This window comes from Misgurnus anguillicaudatus, chromosome 5 (assembly GCF_027580225.2).
Source record: "Misgurnus anguillicaudatus chromosome 5, ASM2758022v2, whole genome shotgun sequence".
In the NCBI taxonomy this organism is placed as follows: Eukaryota; Metazoa; Chordata; class Actinopteri; order Cypriniformes; family Cobitidae; genus Misgurnus; species Misgurnus anguillicaudatus.
This window is the reverse complement of record NC_073341.2, coordinates 15,889,277-15,910,977: the sequence shown is the minus strand read 5'-3', so window position 1 is coordinate 15,910,977 and position 21,701 is coordinate 15,889,277. Positions and strand designations below refer to the sequence as shown.

The window sequence follows — 21,701 nt, the reverse complement described above, 5'->3', positions numbered from 1 at the left end:
ACGGAGTGACGTCAACTCCACATTCCCTCTTAAAGTGAACAGTAAGTGAATATTTTAGGACACGCTAATAATGTGTATTGATAGTATCATCAATCGGCACAACTAGGGATGCACCGAATGTTCGGCTACCTAAATTATTCTACCAAAAAAAAGCAAAAAACGAATATTCTGTGTTCAGCCGAACAAGTGAAAAGGCTGAATAAATTTCACCAAACAATGAGGTCTTTGATGATGCAATCAAATTAACCAGCGCAGAATGAGAAACGCACAAATGCAGCAAACATGTTGGTAAAAGCATTTGAAAGTGTCTGAGAAAGACGCAAAGACATACAGCACTACAAGTTTCATTTATCATTTAAATTCAGGACATCCTGAACACCATGCAGCGTATGAGAAAGACACGGTGGCAGCAAAGGGTATTTGTCTGCTGAATGCACAAGCACGGAGAACAAGAGACTTTAGCTCTTCATCTCGTCATAGAGCAACTGCTGTATAAAAACTTCCTAGAACCAGTGAAGTCCTAAAATGACAAACACGCTTATATTACATGTGAAATAAAACGTTTATTAACAATACGGTTTTGGTTAAACTGTTTTGTTGAAAGCTTTTTCCTCTTTCATCTCCTGTCAATCTTGCCACAGTCCCTCTCTTCCTTTGCTTGTGCTTGACCATGCACAATGTGAAATTAATATAGTAAAAAGGACACTCTGAAAATGTAACTTGTGCAATGGTGAGAAAATTGACAGAAAAAATGTTTTTGATGAAAAATTAGTTTTTCATTTTATTCAGCTTCGGCCAAAAATTTTCCTTTTGGTGCATCCCTAGGCACAACCCTAACGCAGATCTATGAATATGCAAATTTGTCTCCACCTCTATTCAAACACACAGCTCGGATCATAGATATAAATATGCAAATTAGTCCCCACCTCCACTCTTTTCTATTCATAAAAATATGCTCATTTCGGAAGTTTCAGACACATAACTGCTAAGGCCGGTTTCACAATGCGTAAACTGCACGTTTGCAGCACTAATTGTTTTCATTGCTGATGTTAACAGGTTAGACAATTACACACTGCACATGAGTTCAGCACATGTGAGTTTAAATGTTATGATGTGATTGGTTATGTGTGTGTAACATAGCAAACCAAGGCAATTTCAAACCGTGGGAATAAGATGCTTTTGGAAAACTCAAATAGTATGGATAATATAGTCAATAATAGTGTTAAACTATGAATGTGCACATCGTTTGTCTTAAAGCACATTAAAACACAACATAGACATATAAACAACAAAAACTTGATTTCCACCACAGTGGGACTTACAGCCATATGTTAAAAAGCACCAATTATCCGATTCAGGACTTTACATTTCCTGGTGTGTAACGGCGTCAAATTCGTGTCTACTGCGTCTAGTTTGCCGATTGAACATGTTGAGTTTACTCGCTTCATTCATGCATGAAAGCCGAGCGTGAAATTCTAGTCATCGAGACATTCACGTGGAAATTTGCGTCATGGGAGGGGCTTCCTGTAATAACATCACTACTAGAGCAAGCTCCTGATTGGTTAACGCAGCGCGTTTTTCCACCAAAGTTCAAATTTTTCAACTTGCTCATTTCCCGTGGCATTCGCGCGAACTAGACACACAAATGAGGCAGAATCGCATCTACCGTTCCGCACTAAACGCCTCATTCGCGTCACGAGACCTCCAGATGCGCGTCAACGCGTCTTTACATTAACTTAACATTGAAATCACTCATGCTTGATGCCTCTAACTTGGCTGGTCTGAACGCAGCATAAGTGTGTATTAGTACATGTTAATGATATGCAAAAGGTACATACTCAAAAGTAAACGATGACGCAAGTTATCGTCTCCAATGTGAATCTCTTTTCTTGGACTACAACAAACACACGGATTGTAGGCAACAGTTTACTTCTTGGGATTGGTGATGGAGACAAGATCAACATTATCATGGTAACATGGTAAGGAGCGTCACATTTCTGGTTGAAGTCAGAGATATTCACGCCAATCATAACTTACAGATTAGCTGGCCAATCAGGGACACAACGCTTTTCAAATCAATGAGTTTTGTACATGAATCAGTTTGTTTCAGGAAGAGCGGGCAATCTGGAGCTACAAAAATTTATGGTATGTGGGAAAAATGCAAAAACATTGTACTATACCAAATACACAAAAAATGTTGTTGTTTTTTAGCAATGAAATAGGTGATCTTTAAGACAAATTGAATTAGAGCATCTAAACTTCTAGTACCTCAATACACTGTCAGGAAAAATAGTCAAAAATTGTTCCCTAGCTGTCACTGGGGCTTTCACCCTTTTACGAATTGCATCTTTGCACCTAAAGGGCTCATATTAGTATTTCTGAGGTACATATTGGTTCCAAATGTAGGCTATACGCATCTGTATCTGAAAGTGTGACATGTTTGTGACCTCTGCATTTAACCCATCCCATTGCGTAATCAATACACACACCCGGAGCAGTGGGCAGCTATCCCTTCAGTGCCCGAACGGGGGCAATTAAGGTGCCAGCCACAAGACTCGAACTGGCAACTCTCACGAGACTCAAACTGGCAACTCTCAAGTTATGAGCCCGACTCTCTAACCACTAGGCTACGACTGCCCCATACATTTTTTTAAAGAGTATTGCCCTATTGACAGCTCAGGACCATTTTTCTGACAGTATAGATAGATTGTGTTAGCATCGTAAAGGTCATGGGATCGATTATCAGGGAACACATACGCTCATAAACAAAAATGTATAGCTTCACATCTATGTAAGAGCTGCAGTTCTTATCTGGGTCCCCATTTTGCTGTAGTCACGTTGAGCATGAATATTGCATGTGAATGCAATGCTGCACATATTATGTCATTACTAGAAAGAGTCTCTGCCAAACCTGTAAATCGTATGATCTGCACTCGACCTTATTTTAACCTTGTAAAGATTAAAACTAGCATCATAGCGGTAAATCGCACTGTATTCGTGTGTGTGTGTGTGTGTGTGTGTGTGTGTGTGTGTGTGTGTGTGTGTGTGTGACAGCAAAGTGGCTTGCTTACTGCAACACAAAGAGCTCCTAGCAAAATCACATTTTTAAAACAAAAACTTCCTCACCAAAGCTGTTTACTGTACATCATGATTCAGCAGGGAGGCACTTTACATTCACGTAATTAAAGAGATATATTAACATACGCAATCACGCTGTGTGACAAGTGCGATGTAAGTACAATCTGTATAGGAACCCTGAATTACCATAAATGTTCACTGTACAAGCTATGCAACACGCATAGCAATGACAAGACAAACCCTCTCACACACACACTCACACAACATTCATCAAATGCTCATCTATCTCTGTTAGATTCCCCTCAGTGGGTCCAGGCTGTGTGTCTATATAAAGGTGAACTGCATCCATCTTCTAGAACTGTTGCAGCACATCACGACACACTGGTTACAGCAGCGACCAGTTGAGGCCTGTCACATGCACTGAAGTCTGCAGAATCGTACCTGGCACATCACTGATGCACGCACACATGGTGGGGCTGTTACTAGGGGGCATACAGCAACGGATTGTGATCTTTATCATATTATAAAGTCATAGCTACTGCAGCCTCAGGGACAATATGCACAAGCTAAGGTGCATCTTCCCCCTGAGCTATTTAGGTCTTTAATGAAGACAATGCCGGTAGCCTTCTACATGAACTATTTATGACCTATAAACACTATAGCACACAATTAAACCGAAGTTCACAAACATTTGCATACAATACATTGCGCATTTCGTCTGTTTGCTTTGTGTATTTGAGCTATATTTTGTCAATGATGCTACTGATTTGTATATATATATATATATATATATATATATATATATATATATATATATATATATATATATGAAGAGTTTGGTTCCAAAACGCAATAAACGCCATTTTTGAAAAAAATGAGTTACTGCCAAAATCAGTATTATATCAGGTCAGTAGTTAAAAGTAAATAATTAATTTTACGCAAAATCCAATACCCGCCGTGATATTCTGTCATCTTTTCTCCCTTTTTTCCCAAAATGCGACAAATGCCACTGCTCCTTTTTTACAGAATGCAATAAATCCATTTCTGATATTACAGCGGACCATTCACGCAATGTAAACAAACATGGCGGCGCGCTGAGTACACGGAGTCCTAGTTTTCCTCATCTACTTTGTACTTCGTGATCAACAAACAAAACAAAATAATACTTTAATAGCATTGCCAAACCTGTGATGGTTTTCTGTGACGGGAAAGAAACGTAAGCCATCAACAGCTAATAATTTCCGCGAGAGGCACTCGGTTGCTTGCTCTCCAGACAGCATCAAGCTTCTCATGCTAAAACATTGTGTTCTTAATATAACAAAGTAAGTGTTTTGGTTAATGCCATTAATGTTTATTTTTTAATCATTGTATACCACTAGTCAACTAAATAAATATAAAATGGTAAACATGAATGCACATTTATACATTGATTTAATAGATTTATAGCATTTTGAAATAAAAAACTGTCATGGATTTATTGCATTTTGTGGAAAAAAGAATTCGTTTTTATAATAAATCTTTGAAAATCAAGTTATGGATTTGAATTTTTTATGTTTTTATAACCTAAAGATGCTATGTGAAAGTTTGTAACAGAAAATAGTGGTTTTCATCTTGTCACTTTCTTGGTATAGAAAACACGTTTTTACCGAAATTTGTCAAAATGGATTTATTGCGGTTTGGAACCAAACTCTTCATATATATATATATATATATATATATATATATATATATATATATATATATATATATATATATATATATATATATATATATATATATATATATATATATATATATATAATATGTATGTGTATGTGTATGTGTATGTGTATATGTATATGTATATATATATATATATATATATATATATATATATATATATATATATATATATATATATACACAATGACAAATTTTGGTAAAAACGTGTTTTCTATACCAAGAAAGTGACAAGATGAAAACCACTATTTTCTGTGAAAAACTTTCACATAGCATCTTTAGGTTATAAAAACATAAAAAATTCAAATCCATAACTTGATTTTCAAAGATTTATTATAAAAACGAATTATTTTTTACACAAAATGCATTAGATCCATGACAGTTTTTTCTTTCAAAATGCTATAAATCTATTAAATCAATGTATAAATGTGCATTCATCTTTACCATTTTATATTTATTTAGTTGACTAGTGGTATACAATGATTAAAAAATAAACATTAATGGCATTAACCAAAACACTTACTTTGTTATATTAAGAACACATTGCTGCGGTTTACTTGACGTCGTCTCTTTACATTTTCACAGCGATCAGCTGTAAAATGTTTTGGTCCCGCTCGATTTTCGTTGACTTTGAGTAAAATAATGTAAAGTTTGTCATAAGATCCTCTGGGGTCAATGTTTTAGCATGATAGGCTTGATGCTGTCGGGAGAACAAGCACCCGAGTGTCTCTCTCGGAAATTATTAGATGTTGATGGCTTACGTTTCTTTCCCGTCACAGAAAACCATCACAGGTTTATCAATGCTATTAAAGTATTATTTTGTTTAGTTTGTTGATCACGAAGTACAAGGTAGATGAGGAAAACTAGGACTCCGTGTACTCAGCGCGCCGCCATTGTTTGTTTACATTGCGTGACTGATGGGCTGTAATATCAGGAATGGATTTATTGCGTTCTGTAAAAAAGGAGGAATGGCGTTTGTCGCATTTTGGGAAAAAAGGGAGAAAAGATGACAGAATATCACGGCGGGTATTGGATTTTGCGTAAAATTAAGAATTTACTTTTAACTACTGACCTGATATAATACTGATTTTGGCAGTAACTCATTTTTTTCAACGTTTATCGCGTTTTGGAACCAAACTCTTCATATATATATATATATATATACACTGTCAGAAAAAATGTATATTTTCAGTCACTGGGGTGATACCCTAAGGTTCAGTTTTGTACCTTTACAGGTGTACTAAACATGATACAATGTTGTAGCTTTTTGGGTACATTACTGTACCTTAAAGGATTAGTCAATTTTCTTCAAAAAAAATCCAGACAATCCACTCACCACCATGTGATCCAAATGTTGATGTCATTCTTTGTTCAGTCGAGAAGAAATTATGTTTTTTGAGGAAAACATTTCAGGATTTTTCTCATTTTAATGGACTTTAATGGAACCCAATACTTAACAGTTTTAATGCAGTTTAAATTTGCAGTTTCAAGAAGCCAGCGCGACCTCACGTAATTGCGTAATGACGTCAAGAGGTCACAGATGACGTATCGAACCTACGCCCAAGTGTGGAGAAAGAGGACCGTTCCGACGTTGTTGTATGTGTTGTATATGCTCACTGTCAGCTTCAAATCTGTGTTTCATATATGTAACACGTCACCTTTCAGTGTCATTATGCAATTACGTGAGGTCCCGCTGGCTCGTCACACAGCCGGAGGAAGATGAGAAGTTGTGGTTTAGAAGTGCATATTTTTAATTTTTCTTGTCAAAAATGACAATCGTTTCGCTAGATAAGACCCTTATGCCTCGTTTGGGACTGTTTAGAGTCCTTTGAAGCTGCGTTGAAATTGCAATTTTAAACTGCACCAAAACTAATAAGTGTTGGGGTCCATTAAAGTTCATTTAAATGAGAAAAATCCTGAAATGTTTTCCTCAAAAAACATAATTTCTTCTCGACTGAACAAAGAAAGACATCAACATTTTGGATGACATGGTGGTGAGTAAATTATCTGGATTTTTTTTATAGAAAATGGGCTAATCCTTTAGGGATCTATTTTTTACCTTTTAAAAGGTTCAGGTGACTGTTTTGTACCCCTAAAATTGAACTGGTACAAAATTGTTACTTACGTGTTTTCTATACCAAGAAAGTGACAAGATGAAAACCACTATTTTCTGTGAAAAACTTTCACATAGCATCTTTAGGTTATAAAAACATAAAAAATTCAAATCCATAACTTGATTTTCAAAGATTTATTATAAAAACGAATTATTTTTTACACAAAATGCATTAGATCCATGACAGTTTTTTCTTTCAAAATGCTATAAATCTATTAAATCAATGTATAAATGTGCATTCATCTTTACCATTTTATATTTATTTAGTTGACTAGTGGTATACAATGATTAAAAAATAAACATTAATGGCATTAACCAAAACACTTACTTTGTTATATTAAGAACACATTGCTGCGGTTTACTTGACGTCGTCTCTTTACATTTTCACAGCGATCAGCTGTAAAATGTTTTGGTCCCGCTCGATTTTCGTTGACTTTGAGTAAAATAATGTAAAGTTTGTCATAAGATCCTCTGGGGTCAATGTTTTAGCATGATAGGCTTGATGCTGTCGGGAGAACAAGCACCCGAGTGTCTCTCTCGGAAATTATTAGATGTTGATGGCTTACGTTTCTTTCCCGTCACAGAAAACCATCACAGGTTTATCAATGCTATTAAAGTATTATTTTGTTTAGTTTGTTGATCACGAAGTACAAGGTAGATGAGGAAAACTAGGACTCCGTGTACTCAGCGCGCCGCCATTGTTTGTTTACATTGCGTGACTGATGGGCTGTAATATCAGGAATGGATTTATTGCGTTCTGTAAAAAAGGAGGAATGGCGTTTGTCGCATTTTGGGAAAAAAGGGAGAAAAGATGACAGAATATCACGGCGGGTATTGGATTTTGCGTAAAATTAAGAATTTACTTTTAACTACTGACCTGATATAATACTGATTTTGGCAGTAACTCATTTTTTTCAACGTTTATCGCGTTTTGGAACCAAACTCTTCATATACAGAACAAAACAGAACCTTAGGGTACCACCCCAGTGACTGAAAATATACATTTTTTCTGACAGTGTATATATATATATATATATATATATATATATATATATATATATATATATATATATATATATATACACTGTCAGAAAAAATGTATATTTTCAGTCACTGGGGTGGTACCCTAAGGTTCTGTTTTGTACATTTGCAGGTACACTGTAAAAAGTAATACCTAGATCTAACTTATAAAAAGTGGGGCAAGCGACTGCATGGGAAGTTTTAGGTTGAGTCAACTTTCAACCTTTTTTAAATATATTGAACACACTAACATTACTTAAAATGAATGCAATAAAATTGAGTTGAGTTAACTAATTGGGCTACTATTACTCAGTTAGATAAAACTTCTTTTCTTGGTACAGGTAGCGTATTTATGGTTAGTTGTTGTTTTTTATGCCGTCAGATGAGGGCTAGAAACGTTTATTCAAACAACACACCCACTAATTTTCGTTTTGGGCAGCTGTAAAGCGCGACATACTTCAGTATGCAGTCTATGCACAAGCACCAGTCTTCTGAACAATGGTAACTACAAAACTCAAAGAAGAAACAGAAACTCTTCCAAATATCGAAGATAAATGAACATTAAACACTAACAAGTCTTTCTTTTTAGTTAAAAACAAAACAAAAAAAAGTTTCAATTCAAATTTCACTCTCCAAATGCAGTCCCATGCAAAGCATGCTGGGAACTGCAAGTCCACTGCCTAGTTAGTTGTGTTTACTCAAATAATTCATGTAGTTTTAACACAAAATTAATAAGTTAATTTCTTTCTTACAAATTTAAATCGATTATAGATAATAAAATTAAGTTGAATTTACTCAATAATGTGCTCATTTAGAATTAATCAATTTATTCCAATTTTTATTTTATTTTAACTCATATTTTGATTAAAAAAACAAGAATTAATTTTTTTTAATACAGTTTACTCAATTAATTTTTTTAAAATCTACTAAGGCACAGAAACACTTTTTACAGTGTATATTAAACATAATACAATGTTGTACCTTTTTGGGTACCTTACTGTACCTTAAAGGATTAGTCAATTTTCTTTAAAAAAATCCAGATAATTTACTCACCACCATGTGATCCAAATGTTGATGTCATTCTTTGTTCAGTCGAGAAGAAATTATGTTTTTTGAGGAAAACATTTCAGGATTTTTCTCATTTTAATGGACTTTAATGGAACCCAATACTTAACAGTTTTAATGCAGTTTAAATTTGCAGTTTCAAGGAGCCAGCGCGACCTCACGTAATTGCGTAATGACGTCAAGAGGTCACAGATGACGTATCGAACCTACGCCCAAGTGTGGAGAAAGAGGACCGTTCCGACGTTGTTGTATGTGTTGTATATGCTCACTGTCAGCTTCAAATCTGTGTTTCATATATGTAACACGTCACCTTTCAGTGTCATTATGCAATTACGTGAGGTCCCGCTGGCTCGTCACACAGCCGGAGGAAGATGAGAAGTTGTGGTTTAGAAGTGCATATTTTTAATTTTTCTTGTCAAAAATGACAATCGTTTCACTAGATAAGACCCTTATGCCTCGTTTGGGATTGTTTAGAGTCCTTTGAAGCTGCGTTGAAACTGCAATTTTAAACTGCATTAAAACTGTTAAGTGTTGGGGTCCATTAAAGTTCATTTAAATGAGAAAAATCCTGAAATGTTTTCCTCAAAAAACATAATTTCTTCTCGACTGAACAAAGAAAGACATCAACATTTTGGATGACATGGTGGTGAGTAAATTATCTGGATTTTTTTTATAGAAAATGGGCTAATCCTTTAGGGATCTATTTTTTACCTTTTAAAAGGTTCAGGTGACTGTTTTGTACCCCTAAAATTGAACTGGTACAAAATTGTTACTTAAGGTACACAATAGGTCCTTAGGGTATAATATTCTACCCCAAAAGGTACAACATTTTAATTTGTTGTATACCCATAAAGGTACAAGAATGAACCTTTGAGGGTACCACCCCAGTGACAGAAAAGTAGCTTTTTAGTACCTTTTTTTCCTGACAATGAATACTTGTATGTATGCTACATTATCTATTACATTTTTCTTGTATAAGTAACCATAATATTGCATAATAAAAAATTACATTCTATTGCCTTACAGAATGATTAAAAGCCTTTAAAATGGGCATGAAACTTAAATTACTGGTCTTTTCTTCCCTACTGTGATATATATCAGAGGGAAATTGCTCCTTTAATGAGAATATAGTGTAAACCGGGACTTGATTTTGTCCTTTGGGAATTGATCGAATCGTTGGAAGTTGGAAGGCTGGCCATTAGTTGGGCAAAACAGTCCTACGCCAAGACATTCTCATATCAGAGAATAGATGTTTGAAGGGAGTTCACCCAAAAATAAAGTTACCCCATGATTTACTCACCCTTATGCCATCCATAACTTCCTTTCTTCAGTCGATAACATTAAGAGTTATATTAAATAATATCTTGGCTCTTCTTGGCTTTGTAATGGCATTACACAGTGCCCGAGTTTTGAAGCTCCAGAGAAAAACATATATCTAACATTAAAGTAATCCAAATGACTCCAGTGTTATATTTTTGGTTTATTTAGTGATCAGTATGTCGACTCACGTTTGATGTAAACATACTGTATCTATATGACTGATTACACTCAACATGGCAGCACGCCGGCTCGATGTAGATCACAAAGAAAATCACTGGTTCTCGCATGTCTTGTGAATGCGTATTTTGACACAATGCATATAATGACTAGTCACAAGAACCAATCATTTTCTTACTGACTGACGTGGAGCTGCCATTGCAGCCATGTTGAGTGAATAGATGGCATTTTGAGGGGTGAACTATTACTTTAAAGATTATGATGACACATAAATATGAAAATATGCACAGATATATCATTTAAAGTGAAGATGTTCTGGATGTTCTGGGAAATCTGCCTGAAGGTGTATTACAAGTTAGGCATGAGAAAAATAACCACTTACTATCCCTTTAAAATTTGTGCTGTCTGAGTAAAGAGGACATTCAAGTGCTTTTAAGATGTTTTACTCATGCACTTCTCTACCGTTTGTCAGGCATCCAAATGCATGTTTTTCAGTAAAGCACCGTGAGTTTAAGCAGAGATTAGTCGAGGAAAACAGTGCAGATTAAAAGCCACTACTGTAGGTAGGATATAAAATTCTCGAAAAGCCCAAAGCGCCTTTTAAATAACACTATTATCATTGATTTGCTTGTCTGGAGACACAAATGCTGCAGCACAATAGTTTTCTCTCACTATTCCTTCCACATATAGAAAGAGGATGAATGTCCAGCATACATGAATTATCTGTGACTCAAAGTCCAAAAACAGCACAAAAAAGGGCCAAAATGACCTTCTAGCTTCACGCCATGTCATTTAAGTCTATCCTCCTTCCATTTTTCATGATTTTGGTTAAGCAGTTTTGGGAAAAACGTAAATGGAAGACAGTCTGGGGCTTAATCCATTTTTGTCCAGCAATCCTCTCAGCACCACAATCATAATCTGAAAGATGGATGAGTGTATATAACTCTATCTCTCGAGCACACTGGGCCTCTCATATGAACAACTCGAGTGTGGGGCTAATTCTGTCTCCTTGCAAAACAATATTACCATCCAGAGTCACAGACTCACAAACCAAAGTAAAGCCACATAAGGGTCATGCATATATGATGCGCTGAACACACATTTTTAGATAACGAGGCTAGGAAACTTGTATTACGATAATTCCAAAAGACGGCATAAGAATATTTTATTGTATGCTGTGCTTCTATGGATTAATAGAAGATCGAGTGTATTCGGTTTTCTCATAGAAAGTTTAATGTGTATATGTAGGGAAAGAATTTATATCCCAGAGGAAATATAGATGAATGGGATTCCCTTGCACACAAAGTGCGTGGGGTGATGCAGCCCATCAGCTGGTATAGCACGAGATGAAGAAAACTGCAGCGCATCCACACAACGTGCAGAATACCAATCAGCTCTACACGCATCCCCCTCCTTTCCCTCTCTCCCTCCTCTTTCTCTCTCTCTTTCTGTATCTGTTTACGTCATAGCAACTGATGGTGTATCTGATGGTAGGTTCCCAATGAGACAACTTACCCCATGCAGTGTGACAACCAGCTCTGCCATTGGTCAGTGTTTTAAATTAATTGTATCTTTATACATGGACCACAATCATTTAAAAATGTTGTGATATCTAGCCCTAGTTTTACTCATGTTTATAGAGATTACATGATAGCTGAAGATAGTTTTAAATTCAAACCTTTACAGAAGATCATGTAGGGACACTATGCATAGAAAATTGGCCTACATTAAATCCTCTGCTGCATGGATTTCATTTTTATCCTCTTTGTATGGCTTGTCAGATTTATTTGGATGTGGGGAGTACATTGATCACCCTCCAGCCATATTTGTACCACTACAAATCCTTTCTAAGGATGCCACCTGCTGGTGAAGGCTCTGTTTTTATTGGCACAATACATACTAATTTCAACCGGATGTGGATCATGTCGATATTAAATGCACTATGTCTATACACAAAGAAGATAAAAGACAAAAATTTCTGCAAATGTACTCACCCGGATCTGTCACAGTGCTGCTGTGTATTGTTTACGGACCACAGGTAGCTTGACTGGATTCCAGATCTCCTTTCGGATTGATTTTGATCACGCAGGAAAAACAAAACCATGATGTCCTCCTGTGGTCAAGAATATCCGATAAAGCAGATTACAAACCAGTCCAAGTGTCAATGTTCTTGGCCAAGCTTCTTAGGTAAACACTGAGGAACTGTGCCAGAAATCATCTAAATGCTGTTAGATCACTGTCTGTGTGCAACAAATACACTTTATAAATAAGACAACATCTGCAGGGTTATTTTCCAAGTTAAAGTCTTATAATCTAATGATGAGATTAGAAGCATCAGTTTGATTTCAGTCATTGATTTCAATCTTTGACATGACCTTACTCAGTCAACATTAAAGATATCAAGGTTATATTTCCACTAAATGTTTTTTACATTGTGTAGGTACTGTGTAGAAAACAGTACATCACAAAAATGGCTTAGGCTGGCTTTTTACAGGTAGGGTGACATTAATATATATTAACGATTATATGAAGAGTTTGGTTCCAAAACGCCATAAATCCATTTTGACAAATTTTGGTAAAAAAGTGTTCTCTATACCAAGAAAGTGACAAGATGAAAACCACTATTTTCTGTTACAAACTTTCACATAGCATCTTTAGGTTATAAAAACATAAAAAATTCAAATCCATAACTTGATTTTCAAAGATTTATTATAAACACGAATTATTTTTTCCACAAAATGCAATAAATCCATGACAAGTTTTTTTTTCCAAAATGCTAGAAATCTATTCAATCAATGTATAAATGTGCATTCATCTTTGCCATGTTGCATTAATCAAAACACTTACTTTGTCATATTAATAACACTGTCATTGCTGCGGTTATACTTGGAGTTGGGACGTTGCTTAACATTTTTTACAGCGATCAGCTGTAGAATGTTTTGGTCCTGCTCGATTTTTGTTGTGAATAATGGAAAGTTTTTCATAAGATCGCCTCAAGGTCAAGCATGAGAGAATCTTGATGCTGTCGAGAGAACAAGCACCCGTCTCCCGAGTGCCTCACGCGTAAATTATTAGATTTTGATGGCTTACGGTTCTTTCCCATCACAGAAAACCACAGGTTTATCAATGCCATTAAAGTATTATTTTGTTTTTGTTTGTTTGTTGATCACAAAGTATAAAGTAGATTAGGAAAACTAGGATTCCTTGTACTCACCGCGCCGCCATTGTTTGTTTATATTGCGTGGAATGGTGCGCTGTAATTTGTGGAGCCGATTGATTGCATTCTGTAGAAAAGGAGGATTGGCGTTTATTGCGTTTTGGGAAAAAATGGAGAAAAGTTGACAGAATAACACGGCGGATATTGGATTTTGCGTAAAATTAAGAATTTACTTTTAAATACTGACCTGATATAATACTGATTTTGGCATTAACTCTTTTTTTTTTCAAAAATGGCGTTTATTGCGTTTTGGAACCCAACTCTTCATATTATTTAGCAATTACATTAAGAGTTAACAATAAATAATGTGTTAAACAATGCATACCCAGACAGCACACATACATCTGGCCGACGTTGTGCCGACTTTCAAAGTTCCATCGGCAAGATGTCGCTCAGGGAGCGTTTGCTCATTGGGAAGATGTCGTCTAGATGTCGGCATCTCGTCGCAAATGCCCTCGGGCCGTTGTTTAAACGATGCAATTTCAGCCGCTCTGCACGGGCTTTACCGGGCATTTATTTATTAATTTAAACCTTTATTCATTCACACTTATTCAGAATAATGTGCTTCTGTGCAATAACAACTAAAAACAAGTACACCACTGTCAATAACCGTTGCAAATTTATTCATTTGACAAATATAACACATAAACAACTTGGATAAATCAGTAACATAATATTTAGATGTCACACATAAATTACATATTCTGTAACTATTATACACTGCTATACTACTGTGTAAACGTTTTTAAACACTTAACTAAAATATTTCTTATAACCTTCAAAATAATATACTCTTAAGGTATATGATTCAATTACGTTTGTCGACAAAAATGTCTCAACATATACATTTATTTCAATTGAGAACTACAATTTAATTTAAAACTTTTTTTTTTCAAATTACTTGGACAAAATGATAAAATAAGTAATTCAAGCCCATAATACATGGAAATTTCTTTACAAATATCTCAGGGTGAGATCTAAAAAAATTACTGAAAAAAAACTCAAGGGTATACATTTCAAATTCTAGGCAAAGGGTGGCTGCATTTGAAATGCTAAAATATAACAGTTTGGATTTCAGAAGTTTTAGTCTCAAGATAATTCACATATGTTGTACAAATGGGACACAGCCTGTGAAAACCCAGTAAAGTATTTCTTTGTGACTTACTGTTTTCTACATAAAATCATCCTACACAATACAGAAAACATTCTCTGAAAATATAATCTTGACATCTTCAATATTGACTGAGTAAGGTCATGCCAAAGACTGAACTCAATGTTAAATCAGTAAATTCAAACTTTAGATGTCATTAGATGTTAAGACAGTAGCCTGGATTTCATATACAAGGTCACATACTTATGTATCTTAGAAATATATTGTAAATAATAACGTGCATGTACATAACAAAAACATTTAATCATAAAACATTCTCGTCAGGTCTTCTGTCTTTGTTTCCTACACTCGTCTCTGCAAGCAGTGCCTTTAATCCTTAGAGGTTCCTCTTTGTTGCCTTTGTTTCCTGTCCCGAACACCGCCTTTTAAACATCTGGACACCACTTCTTCCTCTCCATGGTTCCTCTTTGTTGCTTTTGGATCACCTAAATGGAAACATCCAAAAAAATGATTAATCATACGATCACATTTTTATATTTAAATTTAGGTGCCTATGGCAAACATGAACAATCGTGTATATTGGATAGATAATCAAAAAGTGGACCCACAAAGCATACAGTACTTTATGTAAGCATATAAAACATCTGGTCTACTGTGTTGTTGCATTCCTGAATGTCTGGCTGTGCATTATAAACAGAGTTAATTCTTCTTTGCATCCTCAGCTATACTTAAAATGAGTGCTATAGGAGGAATTAATGCAAATGTCTTGAAAATTATACATTTTATTGTTAGAGATATCTAAAGATAACAGTCACCCACTTGCTTACCACCAAACTGTGTTGAACAAGTGCTTGCATCAGTGTTCGTGTAATTGAGTAAAATATAACCTTATTCACACAGCACGTTGGTCCCAGAAAATATCCATAACATTGGCAGACAGGCATTTGTGTGAACACAAACATGTGCCGTAGATGTTCTGGGATTGTTCCAGGAAAGAGGACCTAGAACCATTACCGTAACATACCTGGAAAGCCCTCTTTGTGAATGAGACGCAGAAACAATGGCGTAGTTTTTAAGTTATGGTTCAGCTCTTTAAAACAAGGGTTTTACAAAGGTTGGCAAACTGTACTGAAGCAGAGATCAGAGAGCTCGTCACTATCCACACTGAAGCAGAGATCATTTAGCAGCATAACAGTTCTAGCGTGTCAGGCGCTCACATGAGCTTATATTAAACACAATACATGTGCGTCATCGCAACAAGATATACCGTTCAGCTCTATAAAACGGGGGTTTAAATGAACATTTACATTCACGATGAGAAATGTCTGCAAACTGGACTAGGACAGAGTTCAGGGATTTTCAAATACCCACTTTGAAATTGGGTTAATTCAAATCATGTGCATACTAGAACAGCGCATAACGCCTTCCATTATAGTCTTATGATAAACAAAAATGCAGTCTTCTGCCGAGAGAAATAACCAATAATAACAAACCTTCAGACACTGTGGATAAAACCTATCAAGTGCAGGACTTTAAACACATCATGTGTCTTTACGGCATAAACACAGATTCCAGAAAATCATTGACAGTGTGAATGAACCAAAAATCAAATGGTCCTGGACCAAGTTTAAGTATAATATGAATGGGCCCTTCTTCAATGTATTGTGTCTAACAGATACAAAGTTGCAAAGTTTGTCTCACCTGTGGGCCACAACACTTAGTTCTGTCCTAGTAAACGCCTTAGTCCTCGGTCTAGATCTCACCCAAACACTGTAAACGGAGCAGAACAGAAATGTTAATTTGTAAGTAGAAATGATAAGTGGACCCAGATTTGTTCAAGAATGTATTAAATGAAATTAACATGGTCTGCTTTGTCTAAGATAAAGGATAAAATGCACCGTTAAATAAAATACATTTTAAAAGGGTTGAGTTGTCTGAACCAGGTCATCTTGTTGCTTTGACGTTTTTGTTTTAGTTTATCTTTACCCTTCTGATTGTTAACAGCACACATCATCAGTAATGTTCAATTATCACTTTAGGCATTACTTCATTATTTTATTAATGTTAAACACACCTTCAGGATCGTCAGTGTACTTAAATAGATAAGACTGAGCAATGTTGATTGACCACCAGGGATTTTGATCTGTAACTGAATTCAGTCAAAGCAACAAGATGCTTGTCTGATGACTCGAATGAGTTAAAGGATTACTCCTCCCACTAAAATGAAAATTGACTGATTATTTACCATCATCCCATCCAAGAAGTTATCTATTACTTTTTTAACAGAACACAAACACAATCAGAGTTATATTAAATAATTTCCTGGTTCTTTACATTTATATATTGTATTTATATTTTTGCTTTATAATGGCATTGACTGGGATCAATGTTTTTCAAAGCTCAAAAGTACATCCATCCATCATTAAAGTAATCCATCCACAACCCAATGGATTAATAAATGTCTTCCGAAACGAAACCATACGTTTGTGAGAAAAACTATTCATATTTATAGCTTTTTGTGATAGAGACAAGACATTTACAAAGTTAAAAAGACAATTTAAATATGGCGGCATGTGTTTTCGCATTGGATGTTATGTATCTCATGACTAGTCGTAATATGAATTGTGATGAAACACAGTAGAGACACATGAGAAACAATGCGATTGAGTTGTTGTAGTCTGTTTACATTGCATATGCATCATAACTCGCTTAAAGCTTAAAATATAAAGTTTTTCTCACAAGCCTATCATTTTGAATCAGAAGACCCACTAGGTTATATATGGATCACCCCAATGATGGATGGATGCACCCCTGGAACTCCAAAACACTGATGCCCAGTAAATGCCATTATCAAGCATTGAAGAACCAGGACCAGTGGCGGACAATGACTCGATTTTCCGAGACAATGCAATGCGAAGCTCATCCCAACATGTATGTAGCCCGTCATGTGTGTTGTTCGTCATTTCAAAATATGTGTTATGCCTATCGCATAAACCCATGTGAATCACATGTCATGACAAAATAAGTGCCTGCTGCACACACGTCTGAATGGTTCATGATAAAACATACCTGCATTATCTCATTCGTAATCAGAGTTTAATGTTAAGTGAATGTGTTGTGTGTATTTTGTGAACGTGAGCATCTCTTTTATCATAAACGGTTTTGACGCGTGTGCAGCAGGCACTCCCCCTGACAAGACACGTGATGCACATGGTCTACATGACGCAACAAACACACATTTTTGAAAACACGAGCAACACACATGACACTCTGAACACTTATTTTGAATTCGCACCCCTCAGAAGAGCAGTCACGTGCCGCCACTGGCCAGGACAGTATTTAATATAACTCTAATTGTGTTTGGCTAAAAAAAGAAAGACAAACATCTTGGGTGACATGGGGTTGAGTAAATAATCCTTAAAAGCTAAAAGTTTATGTAAAAATTATAATTGTATCATTTACTCACCTTCCATGTTGTTATAAACTTGCCAAAAATTCTTTAATCTGATAAATGATATCATACAGTTGATGGTACCCATTGACTTCCATAATAGGAAAAATAAATTTTATTGAAGTAAATGAGCAGCTGTGTACTTAACATCATTTATCAAAATATCTTGTTTTGTGTATATCACAATAAATAAAGTCATGCCGGTTAAGAACATAAACAGGGCCTGTGTGATCACTAAAGCACAATGAAAGACATGTAAAGCTATCTTACCTTGAAATAAAATTTGACACGGACTACTGAAAATCTAATGAATCCAAAAGACAAAAAATAATATATCACGCACAAACGTTAAAAACAACATTGCAGTATAGTGCTTAGTATAATGTGTTTTAAATAAGTAAATTCAACTTACATTATTTGTATAGTATATATCAGTACAGTGATATGCACAAGTTTGGGCACCCCTGGTAAAAAATTCTGTTAATGTAAACATTTAAGCGAGGGGAACATGAAATGATCTCCAGAAGGCATAAAGTTAAACATGAAACGCACATGATTACCACTGTATGTAGTCCAGTGCTGGCATCGTCTGAAGTCCTTGCAAGGGCCGATGTCATCTTTCCATTTGTGTTAGGTCATCTGACAAAGGCAGGATCCAGACTGCAGCTCACATAATTGCTAGTAGACATAGAAAAGCAAATTGAGAAAATTTGCATGACTGCTGTTCATAGCTTTTTAGGTAGTGGATAGTTGTGATTATTAAGTTATTTATAACCTGAGGCAAAGGTTAGTGAATGCAATTATGTGTATGCTAGACAGAGCTGTTGCGTTTGGTCGATAGAATCGGCGGTGTCAATTTCAACGTCGATAATTAGTCAACATAAATATTGTGTCATCACGACAAAAATATAGCCTTTTCCCCTTTGACATGGCAGATTTAAATGCAGATTAACATTCACAATGAGAAATATCTGCAGACTGGACTGAAGAAGAAATCATGGGGCTCGGCACTATCAGCTATGAACATTCACCAGCATAACAAAACAGCGTGTAACTCAGTGCTTCCCAATCCTGGTCCTCGAGCACCCCCTCCCAAAAACTTATTTAAAACACCTGATTCAAGTTATCAGCCTCTTTCCAAAATGGTAAACATGTCTCCCTAACAAGCTGATGAGTTAAATAAGGAGACATCTAAAACTTTTTTGGAGGGGGTGCTCGAGGACCAGGATTGGGAAGCACTGGTGTAACGCACTCCTTTATGATCTTATCACAAACAAAAACATACACGTGTGGTTTCTCGAGAGAGAAATCACGGATAAGCAAACTACAGATGCTACAAAAAAAAAAACAATCCAAGTGCAAGACTTTAAATATGTCATGTCTTTATGGCATGTGTGTGAAAGCACAAACAAATTCAGAAAACTATTGGCAGCGTGAATTAACCAAAATCAAATAATCCCGAACAACTCCCGGATGTGTTCTCTGTATTTTTTCCATAATGTGTGTGTGTGAAAAGGGCTACAGACATTAACCATTCATTGAAAGCAAGTTGTCCATTGAACCTTAAATGTCCTTGTCAGTATCGGGAAAGCGGTTCTGACACAAATATCCTCGTCATAAGAGATGTACGGTGTACTGTCTCGGCTAAACATATGGAGTCCTTCTTTAGGATCTCTGACTGCCGCACTCTGATGTTGTTCACCTGGCGTGTAACACAACAACCCAAATTGTCTTCATTATCCCAGGCACCTGCACAGAAACATTGAGAACACAAGCTCCAGGGAAGCAGTGAGTGTGCGTCTTACCTACACCTGATGTAGTGTGTACATGCCGGGCGATGGAGGCCCCGGTGATCCCAACATAGCATCCGGTCTCATGAAGGGGGAGCAGTTATAAGTGGTTATCTGAAAAGCCTGAGGCAATGTGGGGGGAGAAGTGCTGGCTCGTGTCTTCCACTGTCGGTTTGCTGGCATTGGAGTGAATCACATCTGGATAGGCCGCATCCTAGATGTACATGCCCTGCACAGAGAAACAGATGGCTTAGAGGTGGCATGTCCTTTCTCCGATAAAACTAATATGACAGTATGGTTAAGATCAAAAACACTTAGGGTTAAAGTCAAATAATAAAAATGTCTGTAACAGCTGGTTAAAAACAACTTACAGCAAATTATGTTGTGATCTGTTTTGCAAAGACATAAAACATAACAATTGAATATTACAGATTTACATAAAAGATTTCCAGTTACACCCACTAAAATGTCTTGAGGTGTCTGTCAGTGAAATACTTACACAGCAGTGCCAATGACCTGTTTACACACAAGAGAGGAAACATATGAGGGAAATATTAGCCAAGGAAAAAGGCAAGAAATGTATTCAGTCATTTCCACCCCTTGATGTGTTTAAAATACACAGTATGGCAAATGACTATGATATGAAACACCTGTTCATAAAATCACTGTACATTTCATACATCTGACATACAATAACGTAAATCAGATTGCACTGTGCATAACAAAATGGTTGTCAAAGAATCTGAACTAACTTACATAATGTCTATATTAAGTTCATCGTTTATATAGCAACAAAAACACAATACTGAACAAGTGAAAGGTATTTAGATTGATTTCAAGTACCACATTTTTGTCATAGTTAGACGAGAAATGACATTTCTGTCCTCAACGCTAACATTACCTCTAGTCGGTCAGACTATACATAACAACAAGCTGACACGTATTGTTTTACAGAAACATTTTAGAACAACAAAAATTAATGGAAATTATAATAATACACAAACATTTTAGCAAAAATGCCACAAGTCTGAATAGCGCTGCAAGTACTACAAATGTTACTATGACTTTATTTGCTGTGCTGTAGTAGACGGAGTGCCTTATACTAACTTTTAAGAGTCACAGACATTTAATATAAGATTTTTGTCGAAAACTTACCTGAACCACGGACGCTTGTGAAGTCAGCTCCCGCACTTTTTCCTTGTTCATGGCAAGACGAGACTGGAGTGGCTTCTCTGGGTTAAGGAATATATCGCCATCTGTTGGTTTGGCATGCTCATGACAATGCTTCATACCGGGGTTTTGCGTGTTTGAGTTGACGTGGAATTGTTTGGTTGATGAAGGAGGGGAACACAAAACAATGATACGTGTAAAACAAGCCAATAATCCCTTATTTTTCCTCACTTCCCCAATTGCATTTTCTCTAACTTACTTGAGTATTAACGGCGGCTGGCAACCAGCGTATGTACATTACTGCCCCCTTCTGCTTCGGAATAATGGAACTTAGCAGCTGTGTGTCATCAAAAGCAAAGAAGGCGCTGCTATTTTATTTATTTTACTTGTATATTATATTAAAACATTTACATTTACTTAACGGATTCCATTTTTCTTCACTTATTATCATTTACTTAGTTCTTGTACAT

General features: G+C 36.0%; 1 protein-coding gene across 1 annotated transcript in view; it reads right to left on the bottom strand.

Annotated features, from left to right (window-relative positions):
* The window catches only part of slc12a5b (solute carrier family 12 member 5b), a 110,860-nt gene extending 98,255 nt beyond the window's left edge, over positions 1 to 12,605 (bottom strand). The window contains exon 1 of the mRNA XM_055167592.2: positions 12,487 to 12,605. The gene's annotated coding sequence lies outside the window, so the exon portion shown is untranslated. The remainder of the gene's footprint in view (positions 1 to 12,486) is intronic.
* Between the last annotated feature and the right edge of the window lie 9,096 nt (positions 12,606 to 21,701).